This window comes from Chionomys nivalis, chromosome 13 (assembly GCF_950005125.1).
Source record: "Chionomys nivalis chromosome 13, mChiNiv1.1, whole genome shotgun sequence".
Taxonomy (NCBI): Eukaryota; Metazoa; Chordata; class Mammalia; order Rodentia; family Cricetidae; genus Chionomys; species Chionomys nivalis.
Window position 1 is genome coordinate 28,715,566 of NC_080098.1, and position 13,316 is coordinate 28,728,881.

The window sequence follows — 13,316 nt, forward strand, 5'->3', positions numbered from 1 at the left end:
CTACACTTTTCTGCAGCCTAGTCAAATTATGAAGGAATCAATACAAAGCTTTGACTATCATAGTTCGTGTTGAATATGTGCATATATTCAAACAAAAGATCACAGTTAATCAAAATATAATGTTAATATGTGGGCAATCATTAATTGACCCTTCCAGTCCAAACTACTCATTGATTATGAGGTACTAGACATAGTCCATTCTCTTGAGGTAGATGAGTCAACTTATTAGATGTGTTTACTGCTTTCCTGGAATTTCACAGTATTAATATATTTGTTTACTTATTTACTTTTATCACAGAGTCTAAAGCAATTGCCCACTTTGTAGAAGTATTAACCATGTGGATGTTTTCCCAAACATATCATTTTTTTTCAAAAAAAATAATACACATAATAGAAGAAAATGGATCAAAGGAAAGAATAATTTTGTTCATTTCAAGCACAGATTAAGGATATTCAACTAACTGATGTTTGATCCCATATAAATGCATAAAATAGACTCAGTACTTTCAAAAATCCAAAGAGAAACAAAGGTATAATTGCATAACAAAGGCAGCCAGTTTCAGTATTTCAGAATAAATGAATAATATCTGTTTCACATAGCCTCATTTGTAAGAACAGAACAAACACTATTCTCTGGAAGGGAAATCATTTCTAAAGAATGCTCAAACAATTTTAGTTCCTTCCATTTTCCAAAGTTGCCCATACTCCTTTGAAGTATATTTTGAACTTATAATTGAATTTTAAAATTTATATAAAAGTAATACTTAGCAAATATATTTGTACCAATTATTTTCTAAATATTGCAAACACACATAAATACTGTGTTTGAACTCAGTAAGAAACCATTTTCTTGAAAATACTTTCTCAATATCCAACCCTTTGTATTTATACTTTAAATATGGCATTTTTAGTGTGTGTGGCTACAGATCTAGGATTACGAAGATATGAATTATTTTCTTCAATGACTATAATTGGTTTATGTCTGTACATCTGTGTCATCTGATTCTAAACAGATAATAGACTATTCCTGAGAGATTACAGAAAGAGTGTTCAGTGAAGAAACACCACAGAAAACTTTTTCAAAACTGTCATGTTAGATCAGGAGTAGGAATATTTTAATATATGTAACAACTTTAGTTTTTCCTTTAGCAAAAAATAAGATAAAACGTGTATTTACAAATAGCTATGCTCTGTCCACTATCATGGTTGGGCAGAAAGAGCAAATATGACTATTAATATAATATTTACATGGTGTCTTTTTCTTTTCTTTTTTCTTTCTTTTTTTTTTTTTTTTATTTTCCGAGACAGGATTTCTCCGTAGCTTTTGGTTCCTGTCCTGGCGCTAGCTCTTGTAGACCAGGCTGGCCTCGAACTCACAGAGATTCGCCTGCTTCTGCCTCCCGAGGATTAAAGGCGTGCGCCACCACCGCTTGGCTGGTGTCTTTTTCTTAACTCCTTATTCCAGTCCTGGAAACCACATTCTAGCAACAACTAGCCTGCCTGCTAATCTCACACATTTGCACTACTAAACACATTGACTTTGTTGAACTCCCATAAGTTAACGTTACTGAACATGCTTACATATGTATTCTCAATTCCCCATAATTTTGTAGTCATTTGCCTATTGTTCTTAACTCTATGACTTAGGAGTATCTAGTTGACTCTGTATACAGTCATCACGTGAGTTTTTTAAACTTGACTCTTCTCTCAAATTTAATTTGAACATTTTAATATTAACTTCCTGTCTCCACAAGAATGTTCCACTTTCTCCAGTTATCACATTCAAATCTTGGAGAACAGTTTCTGAACTAAGCAAGAGACATTTTTCATTTCCTTTTCAGCACCTTATTTTTTAAATTTTGAGAATCCTCTACAAAGTTTTCTTTTTTAAAACCCTCTTCCCAACTTCTTACTTACCCCAATCTTTGCTTTTCTTGTGACAAAGTTAGGGTTCTTCGAAAAAAGATGACATGATACAAATGTGTACATATATGTACATGTATAGATGTACATGTGTGCATAGATATATCTGTGTGTGTTGGTGTGTGTGCATGTGTGTATGTGCAAATGATATATGTGCATATGTTTTGTGTGTGTAAAGACTTACTATAAGATATCAGACACTGGGAAGTTCTCAAATCACTGATGATTTCAGTCCTATTGCATTGGAAGACTGGTAGACACACTGTCTGCTAAGATTGAAGACAACAATCTATACTAATGAGTAAGGATTGTTTTTCAAATGAATTTATTAAACTGCATAAAGAATAAAGAAAGTGCACTATCACTTAAACTATTTAGCTCTTCATTTATATGTTCATATATGAATATTGGTATGTTCATATATGGTATAGATATCAATATTGTGTATGTAGACATATAATGTTTGCTTTGTTTAGAGTTCCTGTTAGAATGATTATATATATATATTTGAGAACCTGTATTAGCCACTAAAAGGGCAGTTACTTTTAAGATAGAATTCCTATATTACTGCATCTTCAGTATCTTGTTTTTCATATTAACTTTATGGTGCAAGATGGGCATGCTTGCAGGTATTCTTGTCCTCTACCTTGTTGACATACATTGGGCATTCTCTAAAGTGTTCCAATGTGCTACTTTAACTTAGCAAACCTGTGTCTCATGTTCCTAACATCAGTTGCCCCAAATTTTGACTCTCATATTTTCTTAACAGTGTGCCCTGTATGAACATACTCAGAAATGTGGTCCTTAGTTGAGCATGCTCAAATATGTGCCCACCAATAAAATGCTTTTCTATATCAGTATGCATAAGTTCTCTAAATAAAATTTCCAGCATTATTTTTGTTCAAGGAAACAATGTTGTAGAAAGAACTCTAGTATTTCTTTACTTGCTGTGGATAGATAATTAATCTTTTCTTACTTTTATTTCCCTGCCACTGTTGTTTAGGCTTCGCTCTCACTAGAATCCAAAACCTTTGCATGAGTTACAGATTTCTGAAGACTTTTCTGCTGTTTTCCATCCATTAGATTTTTAATTTCCTTCCATCAAAATGATAGCAACTAGTACTTTGTTTTTTTTCAGAGCAAGAGATGATCAAGAGTTCTTTGCTATACCACATCTTAAGTTTCTAAAACGAGAAAGGAGTATCAATGTCTCCATCAAGAGGCACATTAATACAAATATTTAGTGTGGGGTTGGGATGTGGATGAGAAGAACCAGTTTAAGTCATCACGAAACAACATTTTATTTTAGAATTCTTGCATAAAGCAGACAGCTCACCAGAGTTTTTCTCCTAAATTAGCCTAGACAGTAATTCCCCAAGTAATTTCCCAAAACAAACAGATATAAAATATTATTTTAAATACATTAAACAGAAGAGTATACAAAATTATCACTTCCAGGTACTTAAAAAACAACCTATAAGAGTGATGACTTGGAATCTAGATTTCTGTAGTTCCAGTAGGCCCCACTGGGATACAAATTGAAAGTATATTAAAGATATCAATAGAAACTGAGATGTGCATTTCACTTAAATGGATTTATTTACCTTTAACAATCTTTACAAAAATTAACTAATTATCTCTTATAATACTGGCCTTATAACTAAGTATCCTTCATCTCTGCACTATTTAAAGAAAGATTCAATATTAAAACTGGAAAACTGCAGCAAAGGTAGATTTGAAGGCTTAAACATAATGACTCATTGGAACGAATGTTCTGGGGTTTATCCAGACGAAAACATCCAAAACTCATCTCTTTGCATCTGATACAATTCTATCTCAATATGTGAAGAAAATACAAAGAAACAAAGCTCCTTTCACTAACAACTGAGCAGACAATGCCTCAGACAGACTTTGTACTCTGAATAGATGTATGATGACTGCATAAGCCCCTCACTGCCAAAAGACAGGCACAGTCGCTCATTTAAAGTCCCTAGTTTTCCCTACAAACCAATATAAATGCCAACTATTCCTTCAGGCCAAATATTCTGCTGCAGTTTGTACCCAGCCTGACTGAAATGGCAGGGTATACTGCTTTTGCTCACTTAAATGGAGTCTGTAATCAGAAATGAGAAAGGGAAAGCTAGTCAGGTTGCTATTCTTTATGGCTTTACATATTACTTCCAGAAAGCATACCAAAATGAAGATCATGAGTATATTAAAATAATTATGGATAATGATTATGGATGATTAAGGCACACTTTATATTTAAGTGGATTAACTCACATTTAAAGTATTGCAAATATTAACTTTCTAGTTTCTGATTTCTTCTAAATCTATCTATCTATCTATCTATCTATCTATCTATCTATCTATCTATCTATCCCATACATATTTGTCATGCATGAGTATATGCGTGTATAAATAGATACATAGATTAGATAGATAGAAAGATAGATAGGCAACAGATAGGTAGGTAGATAGATAGATAAAATATCATCTAGATAGGTAGATAGAAAATCATAGATAGATAGATAGATAGATAGATAGATAGATAGATAGATAGATATTGTACTTTTATTTAATAGAAGTTTAAGGACTATCTGCCTATTTGCTAAAAGAATGCCCAAGAGAAGAAAGTTCAGTTCTACTATTTGTAATTCTAGTGCTGAATGGAAAGAGATAAACATATTCCTGGGCTTCTTGGGCAGTCTGTCAGAATAAATAGAAGGGTCTCAAGTTCAATGACAGATACTTATTTTAAAAATTAAGGAGAGAAGAGATGGATGAAGACACCAGATAACAACCGCTGACCTCTTTGCAGTTCAAACACATCCTTGAGTACCAGGAAACATGAGTACTCTTGAACACATACACAAGGAAGGGTGAGTCCCTTCATCCGCGGACATCAGCACTTTATTTACCCTGGACTTGCAAACAGTGTTTAGAGCACAGCTGATGCCCATCTCTGTAGTCTGACCCTGTGAATCTGAGCATCAGGTTCTGAGAGAGAAATGATGCAGCTCATGACCTCAAGTCACAAATAAGAGCCATTAGGCAAATTGGATTCTTAAAACTCCAAAGGTTAACGAGGCAACAATCATTTCTCTTTTGACCCATAGGACAATGCAAATTCATGACTTGATTTTGGTAACAGAGTTCCTATCAATCACAATCATAAAGATTCATGGGTCAAGGGGCAGAAAATAATGACAGAGAGAAGTTAGAAATAATAGGATGCAGTTGAAAGGGGGGACCTCCAAAGACCAGGGTACATAACAGTCAATGAGATGTTTCTGATGTACACAGAGCTAAGGGCTTAGAAGACATCATAAGGCAACATCTAAGAGATTTTAATCACTTGTAAGATAAATCCAGTTTTGTACATTGAAACCATTTGTGATAATAGGATATTACATGTGTTGACAACATCTCAGTAAACTGTATATCAGAAACATGTGCATTTTGGATAGTGAAGCACAGGTTTCTGCCAATGAGCCTAACAATCTGGAATCTATAACTGGGACCTACCTACATAATGGTGGACAGACAGAACCAAAACCTGAAAGATGTTCTTTGTGATCATACATACACATAGATGTTCCTAACGTTAAACTATAATAACCTAAACAAGGAAGACATGTCATATATTAAGAATAAAGATCCTTAAAAACATTGTTCATAAGACATTAAAGTAAGTAATATTAATCATGAATTTAATGCTGGGTTGCTAAGGAGTAGTGTCAAATTGCCTGTTCTTCTGAATGGAGCCCACAGAGCAAATATGAGTCACTTCTGCTGAGTTCAGACTTTCCCACAAAAGGAACACTAGGAAAACATAAGTAAACTTGGTGGAACTTCTACTTTTGACATTTGATAAAGTTTGTAATTGTGTATTGGTTTTAAAACCTTAATGTTGCTCATGTTCTAATAATATTTATAACTTCACTTTTGGAAATTAAAATACAATTATATAATTGCATCCTTCCCTTTCTTCTCCCTGTCCTTCTCATGTATCTGCTCCCCCGCTTTCTCTCCAAATCTGACTTCTTTTTATTTTATTGTTTTTGTCATATATATATATGTGTGTGTGTGTGTGTACATATTACATTCATATTACTGAATTATAGTACATATATATACATAATTATATATATATATATACATATATATATAATCTCAACAGTCCCCTTAGTTTTATTTGTAAGTATATTGTTTCATAGCTGATATCTTGGTCTTGGACAACCAATTAGGAGTGTCATTTTGGAGAAACCGATTTCTCCTTCTTTTAGTATTCCTTAGTTGTCTGCAATTCTTTGTTTATGGGTGAGTCTCCATGAGACTTTTGCCCTCCACATTAGCATGTCTATTGATGTTGTATTTAAAAATAGTATTTTGACTACAGGAAATACATAATACAATGACATGAAATAGTTTATAAATGTCTTGTGTCTACTGCCCCACTATTATTAATAGTGTTTATTATTATTTTTGTTAAAATACAAAGATATTGAAATTTAAGTTTGTGAGAAAAAGATATGGGTACTATTCTATAACTTGTGCATTTATTGCTATAAAAGCAATTAGAATATATATTTAAAGATGAGACAATTAACTAAATTAACTGATGATAGCTAGACTCTTTTTGTTTTTATCTTGTGTTTCTTCTCATTGATATCATGTAAGTGCATCCTCAATTCTCAGAAAGGGGCTGTTGTGAATTTGAAATATCTTCTCCCCTTCTCATCACTGGTTCATGTATAGACACACAGATCATAACTTCTGTCTTTTGTTGGTATAGATAGAAGATAAACAGTAATTCTTTAAATTTTTAATATAGAGTTTTTTAGTAAAAGAGGTAAAAGAGGTTTTTTTTTTTATTCTTTTTTAATTAAAATTTCCACCTGCTCCCCGTTTCCCATTTCCCTCCCCTCCTCCCAAATATTGCCCCCTCCCCCCAGTCCCCTCCCCCTATCCCCACTCCTCTTCTCCTTCCCCCACACCATTCCCCCTCCCTCTCGATACTGGAGAGCAGTCCAAATTCTCTGCCCTGCGGGAAGACGAAGGTCTTCTATCTATGTCCAGGAAGGTGAGCGTCTAAACAGGCTAAGCACCCACAAAGCCAGTTCATGTATTAGGATCGAAACCTAATGCCATTGTCCTTGGCTTCTCATCAGCCTTTATTGTCCGCCATGCTCAGAGAGTCCAGTTTCAACCCATGCTTATAGGTTTTTAACAACACTTTTTTTCTGGTGAAATGATTCTTTAATGGCTATAGTTATCAAATGTGTTTTTAAAAGTCTTTTTATTACATTTATCTATATTTTGTTGTAAACGGAGACTGTGCTTACATTTCCTTACTGCCCAGATCCGAATAATCACACAGAAACTATATGAATTACAACATTGCCTGGCCAATGGTTCAGCGACTTTCCTAATCAGCTCTTACATACTAAATTAACCCATTTCTATTAATCTGTGTATCACCATGAGACTGTCACCTACCGGTAAGATTCTTTGTCACCTACAGGGCGTCTCTCTGACTCTGCCTTCTTTCTCCCTGTATTCAATTTAGTTTTCCCTGCTTAGTTCTATTGCACCCTGCTATAGCCCAAAGTAGCTTCTTTACTAACCAATGATGATAAAACAAATTCATAGCATACAGAGGGGAATCCCACATCATTTTATGGAAGATTGATACACATTCTACGGCATGTGTATGAAAATCAGAGATAGTTTTTGAGAGTAGGATCTTCCGTTCCACCAAAGGGCTATGAAAATGTAACTCAAATCCTCAGGCTTGATGGAAAGTAGTTTTATCCCATGAGCTATTTACCTGACCATAGAACTGGGTTTTTGACTCTCTAGGTGCCAGTCAGCTAACCACCATATTTTTGCATATCTAAATTAGGATTCATTAAAGAATGCATGCTAATGAATAATATCATTAGCTCTCAATTTGGCATTATAAATAATGCTATTTGGGGATTTACAATCCAGCAAAGGATAGACATGGTTTATATCTTATTTGGAGCAAGGACTATTAAATTATGTAGATACAATCATTTTCAATGATCTGTTACATTAGGAGCAGCATTAAAACAACCATGTTTAAAATTACTGCTTAAGGACGTGAAATCAGTTGGGTTTTTTTACATCCAGTAAACTCATATTAAAATTTTCAATATTTTTATTACTAACTATACAATTATGATGATGTCTTAATACTAATTCACACTGCTTATGAAGTACTCATTTTTTTGAGTCACTGTAATTAGATTAGTTATCAGAATGAGATAGTTACTCTTCTTGAAAAGCTATTGTGCTTTAGCATGGATCACTCTCTTGTGCTTACAGAAGTTTCCAATAGACTTTGCCCTCTAGGCTTTACTATGTATAAGCAATGAAGACATTCAGGGAATGATTGATTCTTACTGAACAATTCAATTGTCTATAAACATGAGAAATGATTAAGAGAATAGAAGAGGGCTAAGAAGGAAATCTTGGCTGATTTGGGTCAGTAGATTGAGAGTCAAAGATAACAAATAAAATGTGTATGGGAACCTGGCCTGCCTTTATAGTTCAGAGTCATGTCTGTAGGAACTGTTAATACATTTTCAAAGCTCAGAGTCTGACTTAAAAAAAAAAAAAACAGATTCACAGCCCAAAGAGCAGATCAATTGAGTCATCATGGTGACTGCCTCCAAATTTGAGAATTACAAATGAGAAAAACAGTTTAGACTGGAAAAAATTCATTTCTCCTCATACAGTGAAAAAAATAAATAAATAAATTGAAGGGACTATAAGTAGTTCAGCAAATTCACAGACTGAGACTTGACTTCCAAGCTATTCAGTTTGCACAGAAGTCTGGAGTCTTTTATGTTGACCTCTGAGGCTACCTTACATTTCCTTAAACAATGCAGCCATTTGTCTCTGGCATCTAATAGTGACCTAGTGGGTGGCTCTTAAGGAATGGTCTAAAAATAGAATCTCCCACTTGAGAGAGTAAAAATGTATTCATGAGTCAGGTATAGGCTAGTTTATTTGCAAAACAAAGCCTGCTTGCTTCTTTAGATGAGGCTTCTTCATTTCACAAGTTAGAATCAATGTGATTATTTTGTACTTAAAATACAGTTGTAGATATCAAGGACACAAAAAGGTGTCAGTGATGTTGTAAATCATGCCCATAATTAGCTGATTTTTTTTTGTTGATGCTGTGTACCAACTGTGGGGTCTGAATGATACTTCCAACAAATTGAAACAAACTGAAAGGAATAGCACCTTTCTTCTTAGGAACTGAGGACATTAAAACAGAATTTTTCTGAGCATTTCTATCACTGTTTTAGAGAAATGCAGAAGTCAAGCTTTTCCTATATAATGTCTTTTTAAAAGATCCTGGAGGTTCCCTTTTGTCTCTTTTTCTGTGTTTACTTCAAGTTGACACAGATGAAATAGTATTTATCAAAGTTGTGCCTTTAATCATGTCTGAGTGCACCACTAGAATATATGAATTTTGTCTTAACTCTTGAATGTTTTGGTACTATACAAAGCAAAAAGAAAGATAGGTAAAAGAGAGGGAGGCAGACTGATATAAAATTATTATTCACACCATCAGATAAAAATCCCAAGTTTTACTCAAAGCCAGCAATGATGTACTTATATTAAATCATCTTAAAGTTGTTACTTTGAATAGTGTGGGAGAAATTAATATTTCATCAAATGAGACCAATGTTATATTAAGTTAAAAAGTCTTGAAACAATCTCTGCTTATTTTCTCCAACTTTGATCTTAAAAGATTAAAAATTGAGCTGGGGAGAAAGCACAGTTGGCAAAGTGTCTGTCATACAAGCATGAAGGTCTGATTTCAACCCCCATAATCCATGAAAGAGGATGCAGAGGAGGCGAGAGGGTGAGGAAGACAAGGATAAGGACAAGAATGAGGATGATGAGAAACTCGGCTTAAAGACATGTGCTTGGAATTTAAGTATTGGAGAAACTGAGACAGTTGGATTCCTTGGTCTCCTTGGAACAATCAATGAACTAGGTATTTATACAGTAGCCAAGTTATTCCTTAGTGAATTTATGTAAACTACAATACTTTGTGCCCTGGGAACCACATCTGAAAACGGACAATAGATTTAGAAATTGCAATGTTTGTTTTAATGTTTTGGATACTTCATAATGTATTGTTTTTGCAAAAAGATTCTCAATAAAATAAACAAATGAAGCAGAGGTCAGTTGTGGGCACGTTAAGTCAGTATGACTGGTGTCCCTACAGCAAAAGAAAGTTCAGATAGGTGAAGAATTGTCAAGATGAAGGCAGAGATCTGAGTGACAATTCTACAACACAGAATTACCAAGAATGGTCACAAACCACAAGAAGCTGGAGAGAAGTTTGCAAGAACATCCAAGGAACTTACTCTAATGACACCCCAACTTTGTATTTCGGACTCTAGAAATATGAGATCATAAATTTCTCTTGTTTGTGTTTCTGTTACGATCCTAATATAAGGAAAATGTGGAGTTAATTGTCTGTGTCTGTGATAAATGTGAAGGTTTTAGACACATTCTGGAAGAAGCCAGCTAACAACTTACTAACAGTGGGTCAGAATCACGGATACTCTCAGTGCTATGCCCATGGTAATTTTCAATTTAATGGTATATGCTCTATCTTCTCAGAATTATGGAACTTAACTCAGGTCAACTGACTTTTTGGGGATTCTTTGCCTGTGTGTTTGGTATACAGTATGATAAGACTAGACAGAGGATTCTGTGTGACAGGGATAGGTAACTGTGACCAGATACATTTTCTTGTTTGCCTACATCAAAATTTTCTGCTTACCCATTTTCCTAGGCTTGTCCTCATCGAGTGAAAAATAGGAAAGCACCACTTACTGATGTAGGAGGTCCTTTTGTATTTGTGTTGCTTTCATTGGTTGAATAAAGAAAACTGCCTTGGCCTTTTGATAGGGCAGAACTTAGATAGGTGGGGAAGGCAGAACTGAATTCTGGGAAAAAAGAAGGCAGTGTGGCAGTCACCATGGTTCTCCTGCCCAAGGCAGACACTGGTTAGACTCATGCCAGTAAGCCACAGTCAAGTGGCGATACACATTAATGGAGATGGGTTAAACTAATATGTGAGAGTTACCCACTAAGGGGCTGGAGATAATGGGCCAGGCAGTATTTGAATGAATACAGTTTCTGTGTGGCTATTTTGGGGCTAAGCTAGCCAGGTGAATGGGACCAAAAGCAGGCCTGCTTGTTCCTGTAACAACTTACACCACTTACACCATCATTGGACACAGACACTTACACCATTCCTATAGAAAAAACTGGCAATGTACTCTCTTCCATTGCCTGGAAATAAATTAAAATGGGGGTGGGTCTGAAGATTAGAAGAAAGCGACAGTTTCTCTGCCCTCAATATAAAAGGACCTTACTATCCCCATGTTCAAACACGTGATCTGACTCCATGCTTTTCAATATGAACCAATATCCATGAATGTCAAATCTTGTTGTTCAACAAGCCAAGAGAAGAGTATTTGGAAAGGCTGATTCACATACCAACATTCCAGTGGTATAAGCTAGCTTAGTTACTGTCTGTTTTGTGGTTTCCTGGCTCCATTGATAGCATGGCGCTCTTCTAAATGGCTACAGGTCATCATCTCCCAGTGCTTCCCAATGCTCGGCTGTGTACGTCTCACATCTGAAAACTCTCCCCCGAGTCTCAAGTCTCTTTGCTATGCTTTTGAGATTTTTCTTTCTTCATCTCTCTCCCATTTTAACATGTAAAACTGCTATCTGACACATGCAGCTGACACATGACAGATGTCTTCCTTATGAGTGAACAGAGCTAAATGTTAGTCAATTCTTCACAGCAAGGATTTCTTGTTTTCCCCACCCTCCTTTCTCCCCACCCAAACAAATATGAGAATGACATTCCTAAAGAGGGCAGGGGAAGTAGCTTGGTGTGACATCAAACTTCTTGCAGGAATGTCTATGGAGATAAGTAAAAAAATGTCTAATTACCAAGCTCTTGAATGTTTTTATTTATTTATTTTTATTTCCTAAAGCAGTTTTTACTTGTAAGCCCATCTTTTGGCAAAAGTCACTCAGATCATCTTTAGTTGGCTTCATTTAGATTTGTATAACCTGAGAGCTGGTCTTCAAGGCATTTCAACTGAGACACCCTCGTGTTCATGAGTCAGTTCCAGATTGCTTGTGTATGTTACCAGAAACGAGAGATCTGATAGTATTATGACAAGTCATTGGAATTTCCTCAATTGCAGAATGTTCTTGAACTCTTATCAGAAAAGTTCATTGTCATAGAAGGTTGTTGCTTCCACGTGGTTGGAGAAGAAAGCTATCATACAGCTTTTCGCTGTGGATATTACTTCCAAATAAATGACAAATCCATATATCTGGATACTGTGCATTCCTCTCTTTCTCTCTCCCTCTCTCTCTGTCCATATATATACACATTATTTTGGGATGCTGTAAAAGCTACTTGAAGGGGCCATAGGGATCACTTAGCAGTTAGAATTACTGGTTGCTTCTTCAGAGAACCAGGGTTCCAGTTCAGCACCTACATGGTTGCTCATGATTGTCTTTAATCTCAGTTCCAGGGCATCCAAAATTCACTTCTGTCCTGCATCAAGCACACAAATGGTGTACATCCATACATGTAGGCAAAACACTCACATAAAAAATAAAACAAAACAAAAAATAAATCTTTAAAAGAAGCTGTTTCAAGATATGTGTTTGATGGTCTTTCCTAATTTAAACCTGGAATGTTTCAGCACCAGCTCATATGTTTTGAGAGAATGTTTACCAATAGTACTTGATTTTCTAGAATTTGGAAAAATTAGAACAAACAGTGAATTTTTTATAATTAATTAATGGTATCAAATTAAAATTCAGTTAATTTGAATTTTAGCACCATTCATATTTTACGCAAAATGAAGTTGTACATAAAATAAAAAACAGATGACTATAAGGCAGTTTAATAATTACATGAATCTTGCCTTTCACAATTATTAAAAAGTTTGGTGCTCCACTGTAGGCATCTTAAAAATATAAAATTTAACCTAAAGATAGAAGTGAGTTGTAAGTATTTCATTTTTGATCAAAATACTAAGTGATCAAAGAAAGGCAAATAATTTTGCTTGCAGATCAAAGAAGACATTTCAGAGAAACTAGAATCAAAGTTGTATCTCGAAGTAGGGAAACTGTAGAGTGGAAACTTGGGAAAGTATAAGGACACTCCGGGGAAGGGAGAATGGTGTTCAGAAAAGGAGCTACAGACACACAGGACACTTTTTTAAAAAGCAAGGGGTGTTCCTGCAGTTGGTCTAGTGCTGGGGAGTTACCTCTACCAGGTGAATGTTCTGCCATGG